The sequence below is a fragment of the Vicia villosa genome, unplaced genomic scaffold (genome assembly GCF_029867415.1).
Source record: "Vicia villosa cultivar HV-30 ecotype Madison, WI unplaced genomic scaffold, Vvil1.0 ctg.000189F_1_1, whole genome shotgun sequence".
Taxonomy (NCBI): domain Eukaryota; kingdom Viridiplantae; phylum Streptophyta; class Magnoliopsida; order Fabales; family Fabaceae; genus Vicia; species Vicia villosa.
Window position 1 is genome coordinate 103,231 of NW_026705059.1, and position 21,856 is coordinate 125,086.

Sequence of the window (21,856 nt, forward strand, 5' to 3'; positions counted from 1 at the left end):
TCAACATAATGCCAGTAAATAAAGGCAGCAACAAGGCGTAAGCCTTCAATGACTCACCAATTCAAGCAAACAATAGAGCATAAGCCCTCAACGATGCAATGTATGCGACACCGACATGCAACAACACAATAATGCAACCACAAGGAATAAGCCTTCAACACTTGACAATCCAGACCAACAACGACATCGTCATACAGCAACATAATTATGCAACAACAAGGCATAAGTCTTCAACAAATTCTGAAACAGGGCATCACGTTATCGTCATCACAAACCCACAACAAACACTCATAAATAACAATTAGCAAACAAGATAAAAATTTCTTTCTCAAATAATCATCCATTGCAATGCATAAACATAGAAAATTCAAGTATTCGGTTTTCATCAAAGCTCGGCTCAAATACCATTCAAACAACTCCAGTAAATTATGAAAAATTCACTACAACTCATGATAAATCACTATTGTTCAAGACCCAATTCAGTTTTGAAAAATAAAAAAAAATTCTAATAGGGCTCACTAAGCGCCCTTGGCTCTCTAAGCGACCTATCGATTATGCAGAAAATTCTGCTACGGGTTCGCTATTGCCTCAACCCCTTTTTCCATCAAAAGTCCATCTTAAACTGTCTGGTTTTACGAAGTAATCGTATATTCATGTACCTCTAATCATATAGCATCTATTGGAATCATAAAAACACAATTCTACGACGTCACTTCGACACCAAATTTATGGTCAAAACACGATTTTTCACGAAACACAACAACATGACCAAATTTCATGCAATATAAGTCACACAACACGCATACAACGTATAGCAACAAGAATCATCATCAAACATGCATCAATTTATCAATTTCATGGAATTCCTTTTCAAAACCTAAGAATACCAACATAAACCTGAAACCTCATTCCTACATACCAATCATACTCAACCTTATAGAGTTAGAACCTCACCCTTAACTTAGATTGGTGATTCTCTAATCCTTCAGTGGATTCTTTTCCTTAGCCTCTTTGTGCCTCTTCTCCTCTTTCACGTTCTCTATTTTCACGTTCTCTCACTTCTCTATATCCCAATTCTTTTTTCTCTCTTATTTTTTTAATTTCTTACTAACCTCCATCACACTAATGGGCTTAACAACACACCCCCTACTAATTCTTATGTTAACACAAAATAGGCCCAACTAGCAATTTACTCAATTATTTTATTATTATTATTATTATTGTTGTTATTATTATTCAACCTTATAATAAAATAGTATAAACACTAATGTCTTGCCACATCTTCATGTTTCTACACTTTTAGGCATACACTCCTCCAACAACACAATTTCACAAATAAATCATAATTAAATAGAATAAACAGGCGTTACACTCAACATTTAGAATAATGAGAAGGTGCCTGAGTACATCTCCAGAGTGATTCTGATCGCTAATGAGATGAAAGCTTGTGGAGAAACACTCTAGAACAATTGATTATTGAGAAGGTACTGAGATCACTTAATCCTCAATTTGATTATATTGTTGTAGCTATTGAATATTCTAATTATCTGAGCACTATGAGAATTGAAGAGCTGCAAAGAAGTCAAGAAGCACAAGAGTCATGTTTAACTGAGAGAACTTCTGAGAGAGAGAGAGAGAGAGAAAGAGAGAAAGAGAGAGAGAGAGAGAGAGAGAGAGAGAGAGAGAGAGAGAGAGAGAAAGAGAGAGAGAGAGAGAGAGAGAGAGAGAGAGAGAGAGAGAGATAGAGAGAGAGAGCAAGCTCTGAAGGCGTCCTTTGGTAGGAAGAGTTAGAATCATTTTTGGTCAGATGGCAAGAAAAGAGATGGTTGTTTTCAGAACTCAGAAGCCTCCTACTCTGACGAGAAGAAACATCGGAAGAGAAAGGATAAGCTTGTAAACAAAATGGTTCAGTGTTACTTTTGTAATAGGTTTGGCCACTTTGCTAAGGACTATTGGTCAAATAAGGAAAGGAAGTCAAAAGAAGCAAACATTGCCAGAGAATATTCTGATAAGGAACATGTGCTAGTGATGGCTTATGAATTTGATGATAAACCTGTGCGATTGACGATTTTTTATTCTAAAGGAGACTCTAAATATGATTCTGAATCAGAAGATGACTCTAAAGTTGAAGTCGAGTATGATTTTGAAGTAGGTTATGAAGATGAGTCAGAGTCAAAAGGAAACTCTGAAAGTGAAGGAGACTCTGAAGGCAAGTCAGAGTTAAAAGATGATTCTGATTCTGAAGGTGAATCTAATTTTGATCCAGATTCTGATGATGATTCAAAATCTGGTGGTCAAAACTCTGAAGGTGAATCACAGTCAGAAGACGACTCTAAAGGTGAGTCAGAAGGTGGTCCAGACTCTTGTGGTCAAGAATCAGGATGTCAAACTTCTGGAGGTGATCATGCTTTTAAAGGTAGTGATTCTGGAGGAGTTTCAGAATCTAACATTGTTCTTGGTTCTGTAGAAGATTCAAAACAAGTTCAGAGACCATGGAGAATGAGACAAATACCAAGAAGTTTTATAGAGTTTGACATGTTATGCAATACTCAAATAAACTTTGAAGGAGAATTCATTTAGTGTGCCATGTTAGTAGAATCTGATCTTTGAATACAAAAGAAGCACTCAATAAGAAATTCTGGATGAAGGCCATGAAAGAAGAAATTTAGGCTATAGAAAGAAACAAGACTTGGGAGTTTATTGAGCTTCCAAAGGAGAAGAAAGCCATCAGCGTCAGATTGATCTTCAAGGTGAAATTGAAGCCATATAGATCAATTGGTAAACACAAATCAAGGTTAGTAGCTATAGGTTTTCTTCATAAACCTGGGATAGACTACTTTGAGGTGTTTGCACCTGTAGCTAGACATGAAACAAATAGGTTGGTAATTTATTTAAGCGCTAATAGGAATTCGCCTACGATACATTTGGATGTTAAATATGCATTTTTGAATGGTCCTTTACAAGAATAAATTTATGTGTCATAACCTCCTGCATTTGTGAAAAAGAATCAGGAAGGGATGGTGTACAAGTTGCATAAAAGCCTTGTATGGATTGAAGCAAGCTCTCAGGGCTTGAAATTAGAAGATTGATTCATTTTTCAAAAAGTAATGTCAGAAGGAATATGGTGTTTATGTTCAGCATACTTTTGAAGGCAATATAATTCGGGTATGTCTCTATGTTGATGACATATTATTGACTGGAAGTTACTTTGATGAGATAGTCAAGTGAAAGAAGGTGTTAATGAATGAGTTTGAGGTGACTGGTCTTGGAAATATTGTATAATTTCTAGGGATGAAGATGTTGTACTCTAAAAGTAAAATCATTTGCATCAGCTGAAGTATGAACTTGAACTTCTGAAGAGATTTGAGTTAATAAATTACAAGTCTGAAATCACACCTGCTGACGAATCACAAGCTGGATTTTAATGTTGAGGGTGATGATGTAGATGCTACAGCTTTTAAATAGTTGGTTGGCTTGAGATATCTCTCGAATACCAGACCTGACATTTTCTATGTAGTTGGAATTGTGAGTAAGTTTATAAACAAACCAAAGTGGTCACATTACCAAGCTACAATTAGGATTCTAAGTATATTAAGGGCATTATGAAGTTCGAAGTTTTGTTCCATTCTGGAGCTAAATGTGAGTCAGAGCTAATGTGCTACTCAAACTCTAACGGGTGTGGAGATAGAGTTGACAGAAGAAGTTCTTATGTCTATTTTTTTCAGATATCTGGAAAGTCCCATTTCTTGGTGCTCCAAGAAGCAACCTATGGTTTCCTTGTCAACTTGTGAAGCTGAGTACATTGCATGTGCTTTGTTTGTGTGTCAAGCTATTTGGCTTATGAACTTATTGCAGGATCTAAAGACTAAAGGTGAGAAAGTCTGCGAGCTTGATGATTGAGAACAAATAATCTTTAAGCCTAGCCAATAATCCACTGCTGCATGGAAGGATCAAGCACGTTAACACGAATTATCATTTTATGAGGAATCATTTTTAGAATGAAGTGTTAGAAGTTTTGCACGGTAGCACTCAGAAGTAACTTGCAAATGTGCTGGCTAAAGCTGACAAGGCTGAACATTTAATCAATTTGAGGATTGGAATTGGTGATGTTCATTTTAGCTCTAAATGTGAATTAAGGGATGGTGTTGAAGTTTAATTGCACATTCGGTGTTTGTAGTTAGTTTATTTTGGGTCATGTGTTGGGCTTTAGCTAATTGGCCTAATATGGGTTTAATATATATTTCCTTTTTGCTTTGTAATGGTATAAAGTGAAATTATTCATCGTAATTGTTTTTCAATTGAGTAAAAAGTTAGTTACAGATTCTCTTTTTTTCTCTCTTTTCCATCATCATCTTCTTCAGCTACATCTTCAATCTTGTGCTCCAACAGAAACCTTTGTCCAAGTCCAAACATGCATGCATATGTGAGTGTATGTTATGTTACATGTAAAGTGAGTTTATTGAAAAATGAATGTGTAATCAATCTATAATCTTGAATCTATACGATCTTATGACTGCACTAACTTGTTACCATATCACACACTCACCATGTTTTTCATTCCTTTTACAAAGCATTATCAAATATTTTGCATATATACTTCCATGTATTGCATTAAAGTATTTAGTTCTTATCCATTATTTCCTTCAGCTAAATCTTTCTTTCGGTTGTGGTGTTTTTTGTAACTAAATAGTACAACTACTTTTTTCTGACAATATCACCATACACTTGATGAATAACTTACAACGGAAAGATAAATTAAATACAGACAATTTATCTGCTTTCCAATATTTTTAACTTTTAATCTTCTCGTTCAATGAACAAATCAAAAATATATAAACATTAAGTGTTCAATGAATTATGAAATTTTTTCTCAAATGAATGAAATTTATGCAGGAAAAATTTCTATGACATTGTATATGAACACTTGAAAAAACAATAAGAATTGTTTGAAAAAATATGATGAAAGAGGTTATTTGAAATCTAAAAAATTGTGATATTTATAAGTTACAAGATGTATTTAGAAATTAGTAACAAAGATAAAATGATCATGAGAGTTTGCAATGTTTTAGAAAGGTAACATGATCATATGTGATGAAGAGGTATGACAATGATTCAAAAATTTTCAATATGTTCCAGTGGTCAATTGATTGACCTAGGGTATCAATAGACTGAATCACATTTAACATTCAAAAAAATTGAAATATTGAGTTGGGTTAATTGATTCGTTGGAGATGTCAACTTATTGACATTTGCAGAAATTGGAATAGTCAATCGATTGAAACAAGAGGTAAATCGATTTATACCTTTTTATTTTCAAATATTCTTTTCACAAAGACAATGTCAATCGATTAACCGCTAGGGGTCAATTGATTGATCTCCCTAAAACCTTGAAATTTTTCTAATTTAAAAATGAAACTTTAAAATAATCCATGCATCAATGTTAAAGTTTATTTCTTAAGCACCTAAGGCTTATAAAATTACGAATTGTCACTATACCTTAATTTTCACGATTCAATTCTTTGATTCTTATAAAATGATTGATGGGAAGTTTTTTCTTGACACTAGAATTCTCCCCTTCTCTTTTATAACTCCCCCGATCTTGCATATCTCCCCCCTTTATTTTGCAATATATGAATTTTTGTCTTTCATATCCCGAAAAATAACAAAAACGGGCTTGTCTCTTCTCCCCTTTATCAACATTATCAAAAAGAAAAAGAGTAAAATCCAAAGAAACATAATATATAAGAGAAATTATACATTACATATAAAAATACTTATCTTCCTCATAATGATTTTATATAAATGATAATATCAATTTTGATGTTCTTCAAAACATCTTTAGTCAAAATAAAGTTTAATCCTACCATATCATATGGTCTTGTATCTTGAAAACTCAATCTTAATTTGACAATATTAGCACATGGTCTTTAACTACCTACAAAACAGTGAATAGTAATTTTTAGGTAACCAATATTCTTTGGGTCCTCTTGGGTTAGTTCCCTTCCTTACCCATACATACTCACCATAAGGAATATCATAGTTTTTTTTTAGCAAGCCTAAGTATGACCTTTTGTATTACAATAAAATCATGTAGGTCTAAAACTATAATTTCTTTTAGGATGAATTACACCATGCACTTTCTTTGGTTTCACATTGTTGAATTCTGTGCTAGCTTTAAGAAATATGGTTTTACTTGTGCTTGGTTTATCAAAATTAGAAAAGTCAAGGCCACATTTGTCATTTGAATATCTTTGTCTACTTAGCACATCTTCTAAACCAATTTGACCTTATATATCTTTATAACTTGATTTAGTTCAACAATTTTGGATTTATTCTCTTGACATTTATTACATGCAAAAAATTTCACCTTCTCTAATTCCACATTAGTGTCATTAGCCTTGCTTTCTAGAGATAAAATTGGTTTCTTTTCTTGTTGTTGAAGATTTTCTAGAAATATTCAAACATTCCTAGTGTAGTTCATGAAAGGTATTATGTAATTCATCATATGAAGGTATATCATTGATTTTGAAATCACTAACCTCATTTTCTTCATCGTCAAAATAGTGTGAAGCAATTAATGTCATGTTTGCTTGCTCTTCATCTGAAGATGAACTTATTTTATTGTTATCACATGCTACATGTGTTTTCTTTGGCCTTGTGTCCTTCTTGCTATTAACTTTGTTCTTCTTTATAAGTTTAGGGCATTCACTTTAAACATGTCTTCTTTTTCCATATTTGAAACAAGTGACCTTCCTTTTTGAAGTTGGTGCTTCTCTTTGACTTATTTACTTTGTCCTTTCCTTTCTCAAGAATTTTTTGAATTTATAGATTAATGCATCATCTCCATCACTAGTGGATTGAGATTAATCCTCTTGATAATTATCATTGTCTTTGAATCTAGTTGTTAAGGCAAGACTTTTTGGTTTCTTTCCTTGATCTTCATGCTTTTCTAGCCTTTCAAGTTCTACCTCATGTTCTTGAAGTTTATCGAACAATGCTGCAGTAGATATTTTGGAGAAACTTTTCTTTTTATATATTGTCGTCTCTTTTAGTTGCCACGCCATTGATAATGATATAAGGACTTTGAGATTTAATTCATCATTTGTAAAAAAAATTCCAAGAGCCATTAAATAAGTTATTAAGTGTGAGAATCTCTTTTGCAAATCAAGAATTGATTTAACAAGTTGCATTTTAAACAATTCATATTCTTGTGATAAAGTTTTTAGTTTGAACTTTTTACCTTTATTGTGCCTTCATGTGTCACTTCTAACATGTCTTATATCTCTTTGGTTGTTTTACAATTTAACACACGAAGAATTCATTTATACCTAGTGAAAATACAAGTATATTCTTTGTCTTCTATTTATACAACACTTTCTTCTTATCTTCATTATCCCAATATCCTTTCACCATTATTTGTTCTACATTGCTTATGACTGTTGTAGGACCCAGGAAGATGATATCTAAATTATCTGGTACATTCAATGTTATGGAAGTGTTTTCATATGGAGCTGTATAAATTTTGGACCCAGTAGATGGACATACGTTCAAAGTAAATGGACAAAGGCTCAAGAATTATGTTGGAAGTGAGATGCCTGTAACACCCCTTTTTATACCCCAAATATTTAACATATAATCAGAGAATAGCATGCATATAAATCAGAAGGGCGTCACATCTATGCTTTTAGAAGAACTAAAAAAACCAAAAAAAAACTGACAGCATTTATCTACACAACACAATACACCTGGTCATATTAATAACACTCAATATAAAATCACCATTTAACCTGGATATGCATTCACAGCGGAAAATAAGATACTCATGTGATTCATAATGATTCATGTCTGTTATACCCCAAAATTTGCCCGCATCTTTTTCAAAAAAAGAAGGCAACAGACTTCTGTCTAAAAATTGGGAGTTTCATAATCTTGGATTTTTATTCCATAAATATCCTGATTTATGAATACTTGGTTTTTAGAATTTTTCTTATACGGTATTTTGGCTCGCTGTTGAATATATTCTTACACAAACGCCAAATACTGTTTATTACTTCACACACGCTATTTATTTGGGATTTATTTACAGATAAATAGTACTGACGCAATTGGTACAGAACTAAATCTTTTTTGCAGGCACAGAGTCCGGGGATTCAGACTGTACTGGTAATAAGTAAATTATTATTAACTTTTGTTTCCCACTAATTTTTGTACTATATTCTATTATTTTCAAAATCTCTTTCTTTCTCTTTCTTTCAAAATCAAATCCTAACTTTATTCTATACATCTCTTTTTTCAAACCCTACCATACACTTTCTTTCAAATCCTACTTCCACTCAAATTTTCCTTTTTTGTACGGAATCACTTCATTCCCCAACGTCTCTATCCTTCTTTTCATTCTATAAATACCTCTCATTTTTTCCATAAAATCTCACATCAAATTTCATTCAATCTCTCAAATTTCTACCTCATATCTATTTTCTCTCCTTCCCCGGCAAAAAATGGCAAAGTGGATGGAGACACTTTTTCTTATAGTCATCACCATTGCTACGGTGATCATGTCCTTCTTCTGTCTGCATAGTCCTGAAAAATGTGGACCTGGGATGTTTACACTCCCAATCATCTACATGTTATTATTTGTAGCATGGGTTATTAATCGTCATTCTTAAAGTTTGTCGTATCTCTTATTTCTTAATGTACCGTTTACTCGTCGTACTGTTCATTATAGTATGTAATATTTGTACTGTCAATATTAAATGTCGTACTATTTGTCGTACTGTTGCTTAATTATTAAGATAATATTTTGTGTGTTTTCTGCCAGTTAAATATTTATTTTTCTGTGCATTAAATGTTTTTCAGGGTTATTGTCGGTAATTTTGCTCGCATACAGTATATATTATTTATTTATTACGTCTGTGTTTTTCTAACAAGTCATGTAAATAAATTTTCATCATTAACACAAATCATTAACATCACAAAAAACAAAAAAAAAAAAAGAAAATTAACTTTGACTGTTGAATTTTCACCTTAACTGCTACATTAATACCTGAACAGTCAGTTGACAGTCAAAACCGCTGACAGTGCAATTCTCCGTGTTTTGTACCACCAATCAAATCAAATTTTTTGCATTTTCAAAATTCCAAGATTTTTGTTCTAGAAGTCTTTTGAATATCACATGATTAGCAGAGACTCAGTACTGCACAAAAATCAGGTACGCTTAACTATCTCCTACACAAACAGTCCTTAACTAGGGTTTCTTGTTTTTTTTCAGGAGAACAAGTTTTTGAGACCTCAAATGGATTTCATGGACCTCCATATATCTCAAAGTACCACCATACAAATTTTCAAATTTCAATTCACTCAGACACACAGTCAGCAGCTCAAACAGTCAACAGACGACCCGTTTGACCAAAAAGTCAACAGACAGTCAAAAATGAAATTTTTTGTCAACATCCATATTTTGTAAAAAGATTCATCATTTGATCATTGGTTGATCATAATTCATCAAGGAAAGATCAAAAATCAACAAAACCCTAAGTTTCAAAATTAGGGTTTTCTCCTAAAAAGTCAACTGAACTTTGACTGGTCATAACTCTCTCATCCTTCATCCAAAAAATTCAAACCAAAGCTCATTTTGAAGGAAATTCAATTATCTTTAAAATCCAATTGGTCCCATGGTCATTAGATTCACCATTTGAAAAATATGAACCAAGACATTACAGGTCATTTTCAAAGTCAACAAAAAGTCACTTTTTTCAAAAGGACACACAAGGAGCATGGAAAATCATTTTGATATGAGACCAAAAACATTGGTTAGAGGACTCTTTGAGGTTTCCAAAAAGTACAATAACTCCTTCATATGATAAAAATTGAGGGATTTATGCCTTGTTGAAGTTGACCATTTTTTGGGAAAATGCATGAAATCAACATTGATCAAAAATGTTTTTTTTTAAAAGAGGCCAAGTTTTCATGATCCAAACATGTTCCCCATAATGTGAAGGGCCTCCCACGACCAAGCCAAGGCCCATAGCATTTTTGTTTCTTTTTTGATTTAATTTTATCACATTTAAAGTTAAAGTGAAAAAGAAATGATGCAAGATTCTTATCCAAGGCTTTGTCTCTTGCATGAGTCATCAAGATAGCTTATTTTCTGCAACAAGAGGAAGTACAAAGGAGGCTAAGAGAAAGAGAAGTGAATAAGAGCAAGCTTTAGTCAACAATTCAAAGATTTTTAATATTTAAAAATCAATGTTTGAACAAAGCAATCAATGCTTCTTGGCTTAGATTTTAAGCACTTCTTAGCTTATAAATGAAGTGGTATGCTTCATCAATGTAAGACACACGAAATATAGCAAAGATATAGCATAAGTTCACTTCGTATTTCAAAGAAAATTCAAAGAAACTTTAAATTTCGTATTTGAATTTGTAGCTAGTTTCAAAGCAAACTAAGTCCATAAATCATCTCCTGGGACTTGTTTGAGTAGGTTTAGATCAATAGCCAACTTCATAAGGGCCTGAAACTCGAGCTCTCTCACTCTCCGATTTGGTAAACTTTCATTGATTTCAAACTCTCTATTTATGCGTTGTTATCATGTCTAATGGTTATGGTTGAGTTTATAATGATCATTAGATCAGGTTTGAACCCTAGCATGAGAGTTCTAACATCCAGAACATAGGTTGCCAGTGTCAACCGTGAGTTCATGTTCCTCTTCGAATCTCTTGAACCGTGCACTTTCAGTCCAAACTAACCTCACCATTGGATTCCCAGACCTCGATTTAGGGGGGTAGGGTCTTCATTTGGTGTTTATCTAACGTATTTTTTGCAGTTGAAGGATGCCCTAGCCAGAGAAGATGACCGGAATCACTATTCCGGCGATCAACAGACCCAGGCGTGGTTGACTGGCACGCGTGGCTTCCTCCCTCTCTCCCATTGGCCGGTCAAAGTGTCAAAGGTTTGCGTGGCAAAACGTTAAAACATGATTGGCTCTGGTTTAAAACATTGACCCCACTCACTTAGATTCAGAAAAAAAAAATTGAATCAGACTGGGCCTTGCACGAATTGATTTCCACACCCCTGGTTTCTGGCCCAAACGCATCTCTTGAACTAAAATCAGTTCTTTTCCAGATTTACTAAATACACCCCCTGCATATTTAACTAATAATTTTAGTTTTTTTTTGCATTTAATTTAAAATCAACCAATCAAAAAACATAAAAAATATTTTCTTTTTACCATTAATTTGATAAATTGCTTAATTATTTTTTTTTCCATAAAAATATTTTATTTTTCTTAAAGATTGAAATATTTTGTATAATTAATTAGTATATATTTATATATTTTCTTTTTAGTTATTTCAACCAATCAAAAAATCATAAAAAAATTTGTTCTTTATATTAAATATAGTTTATATATTATAAGCTAATTTTGTACATATTTAGGATAATTTTCTCTTTAAGTTTTAATTATTTGTGTAATTATTTGTATAATTATATGATTATTTAACTTAATGGTTCTCAAATACAATTTCAAAAATTCCAAAAAAAAATTAGTTTTGCTTTAAAATTAATTGACAAACATTTTGAACATATTTTAAACTTAATTTTTAGGTTTAAATTTTATTTCTACCTTTTTCCTCATTTTAATTAAATTAATCATGCATTAATTTTAATTAAAATCAATCATAAAAAAATCCAAAAATATTTCTTTTATTTTCTTGCAATTTAAATTCCTAGATCAAGTGTATAGGTTGTCAAATTCATGTAAATAGCGTAGTTTACATTTCCCGCACAATCGATGTAATAGCGTAGATTTACTTTCCGCATTTTACATTTCCGCATTTTAATTCCAGTACATATAAAATTGCGTGTATGTCAAAGATAAAAATTGAAGCGTTAGGTCACTAACTTCAAAGATAAAATATCTGAATCAAAACACAATCACACTTGCACCTCTTAGGGTAATCCCTCTTCAACTCTTTTCAAAATCAAAATCAAATTCTATTGTTTCAAATGCAAAATCGAACATTCGTTTACATCCGGTGAAAGGAGAATTTTCTAAAGGAAATAGGAAAAGACCTTATAACTTAGGGTAGACCTCCTAATTGCTTGCTCAAATCAAACAAACAAATGTCTCATATATCATTGTTTTTCAAAATTAAAACTTTCAAAAAAAGACAATACTTGGTATATATCCAAACAAGGATCATTACGAAGTTAACGTTCTTTTTTTCAAAACATCTTTCGAAAGATAAAACACTTTGTATACAACCGCACAAGGATCATTACAAAGTCAATTCACAAAATAAATTTTAAGACCACATACAAGCATTTCAAGGCAAGACAAATGATTCAAAGCAAGTGAGCTAAGCAATTAAGACCCCATGGATAACCATGGATACAAAGGGTGCTAACACCCTCCCTTTGTATAACCAACCCCCTTACCCAGAATTTCTTAAAGGTCTTTTTTTGTTTCTTTTATAAACCTTTTCTTAATTGGATAAAATAAAAGTCGGTGGCGACTCTCTGATTTTCAAAAACACAAAAGCAAAAAGAGAAGAGTGTCAGTTCGTATATCTCTCCACGAGAGGTACGGTAAAAAACTGAGTGCATGACAGAACTGGCGACTCTGCTGGGGATTATTATACTTTCTAAAAACAAAATGTTTTCAAAAGGGGTTACCTTAGAGTGTAGATCACTTCAATGTTTTCAATTGCTTGTCTTGATTGATCTATTTTTCAAAGGTTTGTTTGGGTATTTTCTTGTGTGAAAGATTCTAACCCGAATCTCGAGATACCTTAAGTATGTGATAATAGACCAAGGAAACTGTACGGCATGTACCGATACGGTTGATCTGGTAGTCACCGTTAGTGCGACAATTTGGTTTATACTGATGTCCCTTGAAAACGATCAAGGAGTATGTTAGGCTTCCGAAATGTCATTAAACACTAATTTGTCTTAGAACCTTTAGTTGAACTTGACTTGTGGCCTATTAAGTGGCTAGCTTTGAAATTGATCGAAGTTAGTTATCCTCGAGGAATATTTTGATCGGCCGTCCGAGCGCCGTATTGAGATGTTGTCTCCAAGGATCATAGAACCCGAATACTATTCTAGGACAGGTTTTAACCAACTCAACTTCAGTGGGGAGGGTATCACCTATGAACTTCATGCAAGCCTTTAAACCTAAGGCTATTGTTTGATTTGTTTGTGTGTGCCACATGTTTGACATCATGACATCATAAGCATCATAAGCATATCATTTTTCACTAATCATTTCAAGGATCAAAGAGTTTATCTTTGTTGTTTCAGGTAATGGCTCCCGCTACCAGAGATTACATCCGAATCAACATCTCAACAGTACCATCTGAACTAAAAGACTTAATATCAGAATTTCCCAGGAATGCTCAGTTCACCGAAAAGCACGGTCACCTACTCCATTTGGTTACCTCAAAATTTGAAGAAGACATGATACGGGTCTTGTTCTAGTTCTTTGATCCCGAACATCATTGTTTTACACTTCCTGATTACCAGTTAGTACCCACTTTGGAAGAGTTCTCTGAACTGATTGGGTTACTTGTTCGAGATCGATTACCTTTCACTGGTTTAGAAAGGATTCCAAAACCTGAAATCATTGCTGCTGCCTTACACTTGCGAAAGTCAGAAATCGAGTCCAATTGGGAAACAAAGAGTGGAGTCGAGGGTTTGCTCGCTAAATTCTTAATGGAAAAGGCTCGATTACTACTAAAAAACAAAAGTTACCCAGCTTTTGAGGAGGTTGTGGCTCTTTTGATCTATGGGTTGGTTTTATTCCCTAATCCCGACCAGTTCATAAGTGTGCACATTATCAACATTTTCTTAACCCGCAATCCGGTACCTACCTTGCTGGGAGACATTCTACATTCTCTACACACTCGTACCATGAAGAAACGAGGAACTCTTATGGGCTGTGTACCACTACTGGCTAGATGGTTTACATTACACCTTCCCCGATCGGTGTTGAGAAACGAACAAAGGATGCAATGGTCTCGTAGAATCATGTCTTTGTCTCATTCAGATATCCGGTGGAACAACTTCTTTCAAAGAGACATTACTATCATTGACCATTGTGGAGAGTACCCCAATGTGCCACTCCTTGGCATCAAGGGAGGCATCACCTACAACCCCTCTTTAGCTTTACGCCAATTCGGATATGCACGGAGAAACGGTCCTCACGACATGATTATCCGTGGCATTGTGTTTGATTATGAGGATGATTCCCACAGACATCGACGAAGATTTATACATGCGTGGGGCAGTGTCTATAGAATAGAAAGCAAAACTTTAGGGCAATGGAATTCTATTCCTATGGAGCCATACCTGAGATGGGTGCGTGCTCATGCTCAGAAGTTCATCATGCCATATCCCGCTATTCTACCTGTGACCATTGAGCCAGAAGTCGAAGGAGACGAACCTCGAGTTATTCTACATCCGGATATGCCAACTGACCTGGAAGAGTTGCAGAAATCTTGGGTTCAACTAAAAGAGGAAAGAGACACCTTCAAAGCACAGTGTCAAGACTATGAGAGGAAAGTATTGGAGCTCACCGGACAACTCCAAGAAGAACAGCAGATCAACACATTCCTGGGTGCAAAGAGAAAGCGTCCATGGGAGACCTGAGGGATCCTTCATTTTCTTTATTTCTGTTTTGTAAGCCCGAAAGAGGAAAAGAAGAAAAGAAGAAAAAAAAAGAAATAATTGTTTGACTAACAAATGTTTGTTTTTCTTTTGTTTTAACAAATCTAAATTCTAAGATCCTTGAAAACATTGCATATACATTTCATTCATAAACATTGCATATGCATTTCATTCATAAACATTGCATAACAGGTTCACAAGATGGGTTTCTCATCTCCTCGCTGTTTATTTCAGTTGGAAGAGATGGAATCCGAAACAAGCATCAAGAATCTCGAAGCACAGAACGCCCAAGTCCAGGTAGCAATTCTGGAACTAGCAAAGGGGCAACAAGAACTGAAAGCCCTGATAACCAAGAAGAAAAAGAAGCCCAAAGGATCTGTAGGCTTGAGTCACCTGAAAAGGAAGATCAAAATCCCAGTCAAAAAGTCCAAAAAACCACCAATCCCTGAAATAGTCGGTGATGGTGAACATGGAGACAATCATAGCAACCAAGGTTCTGCCAAACCCTCTCTCTTTTCTAATGAAGAAGATTATCATTCTGGAGACGAACAGGATGATGACAAATACCAGCAGTTGGAAGAACGCATGAAAGCTATGGAGATACAAAAAATACCTGGTTTAGATTTCGATGATCTCGGACTCGTTTCAGATATTGTTATCCCTCCAAAGTTCAAAGTTCCTGTCTTTGCAAAGTATGATGGAGTTTCTTGCCCAAAACTACATCTGAGGTCCTATGTAAGGAAGATACTACCTCATACAGCAGATAACAAATTGTGGATTCATTTCTTCCAGGAAAGTCTGTCGGGTACACAACTCGAGTGGTACTACCAACTAGAAAGTACAAAAGTTCATACCTGGGAAGATCTAGCTGCTGCTTTCTATAAACAGTATCAATACAATGCTGACCTTGCACCAACTCGTACTCAATTACGAGGCATGACCATGGCACCAAAAGAAAGTTTCAAAGAATATGCGCAAAAGTGGAGAGATCTGGCTGGAAGGGTTCAACCACCCTTATCTGAGCGCGAGCTAGTTGACATGTTCATGGGCACTTTAACTGGCCCGTTCTATTGTCATTTGCTGGGAAGCTCATCATCAAGTTTCACTGACCTGATACTAACTGGAGAGCGTGTCGAAAGTGGCATTCGAAATGGAAAAATTCAAGTAGGTTCTTCCTCTGGTACTGCAAAGAGACCCATTGGTGGGAAAAATGAGGTCAATACAATGCAAAATCAGAAAAGTCGCAAAAGTGAACATCACCAATCTATAGGGGTTGTCTTGATCTCTGCATCTGCACCTCAAAAAGATCAACTACCGAAGTATACGCGTCGACCCGATGCACCGAGAAGGAATTTCACTAAAATCAATATGCCAATCTCTCAAGCATTGCAACACTTGTTAAAGGCAAATTTGATTATATTGAAAGATCCTCCGAAGAATGTCAACACTTCATCTCCTAGTTACCGCCCTGACGCAACATGTGCATACCATTCCGATTGTCCAGGACATGACGCAGATCACTGTTGGGCTCTGAAGAACAAAATCCAAGACATGATAGATGCTGGGGAAATTGAGTTCGATCCTCCAGAAACTCCAAATGTCATCACGGCACCTATGCCGAAGCACGACAAAATTGTTAACGCTATCATAGACACTGTTCACATCTATGATGTGAGAGAATTATCAACTCCGCTCCTTGAAGTCAAAAGAAAGCTAATACAAGCTGGTTACTTTCCAGGTTGTGACCCTGATTGCTTTTATTGCGCACACCTACCCAATGGTTGTGAAAATTTGAGAATGGGAATTCAAAAATGGATGGATCGCCGTGTCATAATGTTTGAAAGGCTCCCTTCTATGGACGATTTATGCGAAGTTTTTGCAAACGGGATGAGAATAGAGGACGTTTCAGTGGTTTCTAACATACCATTGAAAATCCCTACCAAAGCTCCCTTTAAAATTTCTGCTGCACCCAGAGTAGCATCTGTGATCATTACCAATCCAGCTCCATTTCCATATTCCACCGACAAAGCTGTCCCGTGGAAATATGACACTGAAATTTATGTCCATGGAGTTAAACAAAAGGAGGCCGTAAATCCAACTGTTGACAATATTGTGGGGACTAGTAAGATTACGAGAAGTGGAAGGATCTTTTCGCCAGAAATGTCTCCAAATGTTGCTACTACTCCAGTCCAGGTCCCAGTTTCTAATCAAGATGTCAATGCTCGAGGCAAAGAGCCACTGACCGAACCAGCTCAAGTACCCATTGAAGTCCTTGTTGAAGATCCTTCGAGGCAAGAAATGGAGGAAATATTGAAAATCATCTGCAAAAGTGATTACAATATTGTCGAACAACTGGGGCACACTGCTTCAAAGATCTCAGTGCTATCTTTGCTAAAGTATTCAGAAGCTCATGCTAAAGCTTTAATGAAATTCTTGAAAGCTGCCCATGTACCACAGGAGATTTCAATCAACCAATTTGAAAATTGCGTTGCTAGTCTTACAGTGCACAACGGTCTCGGTTTCTCCGATGTTGATTTAACCCCTGCTGGGAAAAATCACAACAAAGCCCTGCACATCTCTATTGAATGTAACGGCACCACTTTGTCTCATGTGCTGGTAGACAATGGTTCCTCGTTAAATGTATTACCAAAAGTAGTACTGGAAAAACTTGACTTCGAAGGAGTTGTGTTACAACCAAGTGATGTGGTGGTAAGAGCCTTCGATGGGTCGACAAGAACGGTATATGGAGAAATTAGGCTCCCAATCAGAGTGGGCTCTCAAGTCTTTGATTCTACCTTTTCTGTGATGGATATTCATCCAACATACTCCTGTTTACTAGGACGCCCTTGGATACATGGGGCAAACGCTGTAACTTCTACCCTGCATCAGAAGTTAAAGTATCCAGTAAAAGGCAAGATCGTCACAGTCCATGGTGAAGAAGAATATGTGGTTAGCCACCTGAGTAACTCCAAGTATGTTGAGATGGATGGAGAATTCATTGAAACCCCCTGCCAAGCTTTTGAGGTGGTCTCTCCTGATGTCTCTACTGCCAAGCACATTTCTGTTAATCCTGCTATAAAAATAAATCCAACTATGGCTTCTCTCAAAGATGCTAAAGCTGTGATCGAAGAAGGTGGTGGCACAGCATGGGGACAACTCATTGATGTGCCTTACAAATTCGACAAGCTGGGTTTGGGCCATGCTAATGGAACTCAGAAGAACAATCAAAGTCTTCATTCTGGAGGGTTAATGACACATTTCATCAGCCAAGAAGTAAATGCTATTGAAGACGATGGAATGATTCAACAATATCCCAATGTAGTTCCACCTGTATCCATGGAAGTTTGGGACACTTTGGGAGAACCAAGTGGCAAGTATGACTTTATGGTAAAGTATACTGCTCCTCCGAGTTTTTCGATTGCCATCGAAGACATTGTCCCGACTGGATGGGATAATCAGTTCGAGGATCACAAAAGCTTCACAAGTTCCATTACTGAGCAATATCAAAATCCACCTAAAGAAGTTTGGGATACGCTAGGAGAGCCAAGTGGCAAATATGACTTTATGGTGAAATATTCCGCTCCTCCGAGCTCACAAGTCGCCATTGAAGACATTGTCCCAACTGGATGGGATAAACATTGCAAAGACAATTTCACTCCTGGAGAAGCCTGGGAGATACCAAATAACGAGGCTTATTTTCTGTCACAGTACACTACTCAGCAGAATGCACAAGTCTCTATCCAAGACGTCATCCCGACCGGATGGGACGGCCTTATCGAGTATCTCTCTCAACCAACAGAGATACCTCAACCTGGATCCTCCTATCCAACAGAGCATCTTGCTCATCCTGAAGGATCAACAGCTCATCTCGTCACCAAAGAAGTCAATATTGTGGGAGACAAAGAAGACAACTGCAACTGGGGCAATTGGATATTCCCCGCTCACAACAATGGGTTGAACAACTGGGAAGCTGAAGATGTCATCTCCTTTGATCAGGAGTAAATGCATTTTCCTGTTTTCACTGTCTATATGTTCAAAAATAAAAATGGCTCCTGTACTATCGAACCATGAGCTTGAAAGCCGTGTGCCTTGCCCGAAGCACACTGGTCCTTTTTATAAGGGTTTGTCATATCATGATCATATGTTCATATAATAAAATCATAGGGACGTTTGCATGTTCAAATTATTACGATCCTTTTTATTCATTTCTTCACTTTGTTTTCAAATAGCTATGTGTTCTTACACACACCCACATAATAAATGCAGATTCACATTCACTCTGGATCCTGTTGATAACGATTCTGCTATTGCCAATCATGACTTTGAAAATCCGATCTACCAAACTAAGGACAAAAGTGAGGAAGATTGTGAAGTACCAAGAGAACTTGCAAGGCTGTTAGAACAAGAGGAAAAGACTATACAGCCTCATGAAGAACCAATTGAGGTTATCAACTTGGGCAGTGACGAAGAAAAGAAAGAAGTCAAGATAGGGGCTGATCTAGAAGACAGTGTCAAGCAAAGACTGATTCAAATGTTACAAGACTACGTTGAGATATTCGCCTGGTCCTATGAAGATATGCCTGGCCTTGACACGGACATTATGGTTCATCGCCTGCCAATCAAAGAAGGTAGTACTCCAGTTAAGCAGAAATTGCGGAGGAGTAGGCCCGATATGTCAAAGAAGATCAAAGACGAGGTCGAGAAGCAATTCAATGCTGGCTTTCTGAAAGTTGTAAGTTATCCTCCTTGGATAGCTAACATCGTGCCTGTGCCTAAAAAGACGGGAAGGTCAGGATGTGTGTAGACTACAGAGATCTTAATCGGGCAAGCCCCAAAGATGATTTCCCTTTACCTCACATCGATGTACTAGTTGACAATACTGCACAATGCAAGGTATTCTCCTTCATGGATGGATTCTCAGGGTACAATTAAATCAAAATGGCGCCCGAAGACATGGAAAAAAACAACCTTCACAACACCCTGGGGAACCTTTTGTTACAAAGTAATGCCCTTTGGTTTAAAGAATGCAGGAGCAACCTACCAGCGCGCAATGGTAGCTCTGTTCCATGATATGATTCACCAGAAATAGAGGTTTATGTGGATGATATGATTGCAAAGTCCAACACCGAAGAAGAACATCTAGGTCATCTGCACAAGCTGTTTGACAGACTCAAGAAGTACAGGTTGCGACTGAATCCGAACAAGTGTACCTTTGGAGTCCGGTAAACTTTTAGGTTTCATCGTCAGCAGCAAAGGTATTGAAGTTGATCCTGCCAAGGTCAAAGCCATTCAAGAAATGCCTATACCCCGTACCGAGAAACAAGTCAGAGGATTCTTGGGACGTCTGAATTACATCGCCAGATTTATTGCCCATATGACTACTACTTGTGTGCCGATCTTCAAACTGTTGAAGAAAGATCAAGTGGAAAGATGGAATGACAAATGCCAATTAGCCTTTGACAAAATCAAAGAATATCTCCAAAAACCGCCAATCTTGTTACCACCTGTGGAAGGAAGACCTCTGATAATGTACCTAACTGTGTTAGAAGATTCGATGGGGTGTGTACTGGGGCAACATGACGAGTCCGGCCGAAAGAAGCATGCAATCTACTATCTTAGAAAAAAGTTTACCGATTGTGAAACAAGATACTCACTGCTCGAGAAAACTTGTTGTGCCTTAGCATGGGCGGCTCGCCGACTAAGACAGTATATGCTAAACCATACCACTTTCTTGATCTCCAAAATAGATCCTATCAAGTATGTGTTCGAAAAACCCGCTCTCTCTGGAAGAATAGCAAGATGGCAAATGATCTTAACAGAGTATGACATCCAGTACACTTCACAAAAAGAGATCAAAGGAAGTGTGGTAGCTGATCATCTGGCTCACCAAGCCGTGGATGATTATCAAGCATTGAACTTTGACTTCCCAGATGAAGATATTATGCTAGTCACTGACTACGAACAACCAGGACCGGAAGAAGGACCCGGGCCAGGATCCCGATGGACTATGGGTTTTGATGGAGCTTCTAATGCACTTGGTAATGGCATCGGAGCTGTGATAATTTCCGTAGGAGGTTATACACCTTTCACTGCCAGATTATGTTTCAACTGCACTAACAATATAGCCGAGTACGAAGCATGTATTCTAGGTCTCAAAGCTGCAATCGATTTAAGAATCAAGGTCCTGGAGGTCTACGGAGACTCGGCACTTGTGATTTATCAAGTCAAAGAGGAATGGGACACGAAGCACCCGAATCTAATTCCTTACAAAGAATACGTGCTAAGCTTGATTCCTTACTTTGAAGAAATCACTTTTAAACACATCCCGCGCGAAGAAAATCAACTAGCTGATGCTCTAGCTACCATGTCATCCATGTTCAAAGTCAGGTGGGACAATGAGGCGCCGATGATCACCATTTACAGACAGGATGAACCAGCCTATTGCAATGAGATCAATGCCGAAGGAACGGAAGAAAAACCATGGTTCCATGAAGTAAAAAGATATCTCGAAGCTCAGAAGTACCCTGAAGGGGCATCCATTAACGACAGAAAGTTTCTAAGAAGATTTGCTGCCAAATTCTTTCTAAGTAATGGAACCCTATACAAACGCAACCATGACTCGACTTTGCTTTGTTGTGTAAACAAGAAAGAAGCAGAACAGATTATGGAAGACATACACGATGGTGCCTTTGGTACTCATTCAAGTGGACATACAATGGCTAAAAAGATTCTGAGAGCAGGTTACTATTGGTCTACCATGGAGACAGATTGCCATCATCACTCCAAAACCTGTCACAAATGCCAGATATATGCCGACAAAGTACATGTACCTCCAGTCCCGTTAAACGTCCTGACGGCTCCTTGGCCTTTTGCAATGTGGGGTATTGATATGATTGGAGAAATCAAGCCTACTGCCTCCAACGGACATCGTTTTATCCTAGTCGCTATTGACTATTTCACAAAATGGGTAGAGGCAGCCTCGTTTGCTTCAGTTACCAAGAATGTTGTAGCACGGTTTATCAAGCACAATCTCATTTGTCGGTATGGCATCCCTGAAAGGATCATCACAGACAATGGCACAAATTTAAACAACAGAGTGATTACTGAACTCTGCACACAGTTCAAGATCAAACATCATAATTCCTCTCCATATCGACCAAAGATGAATGGCGCGGTGGAAGCTGCCAATAA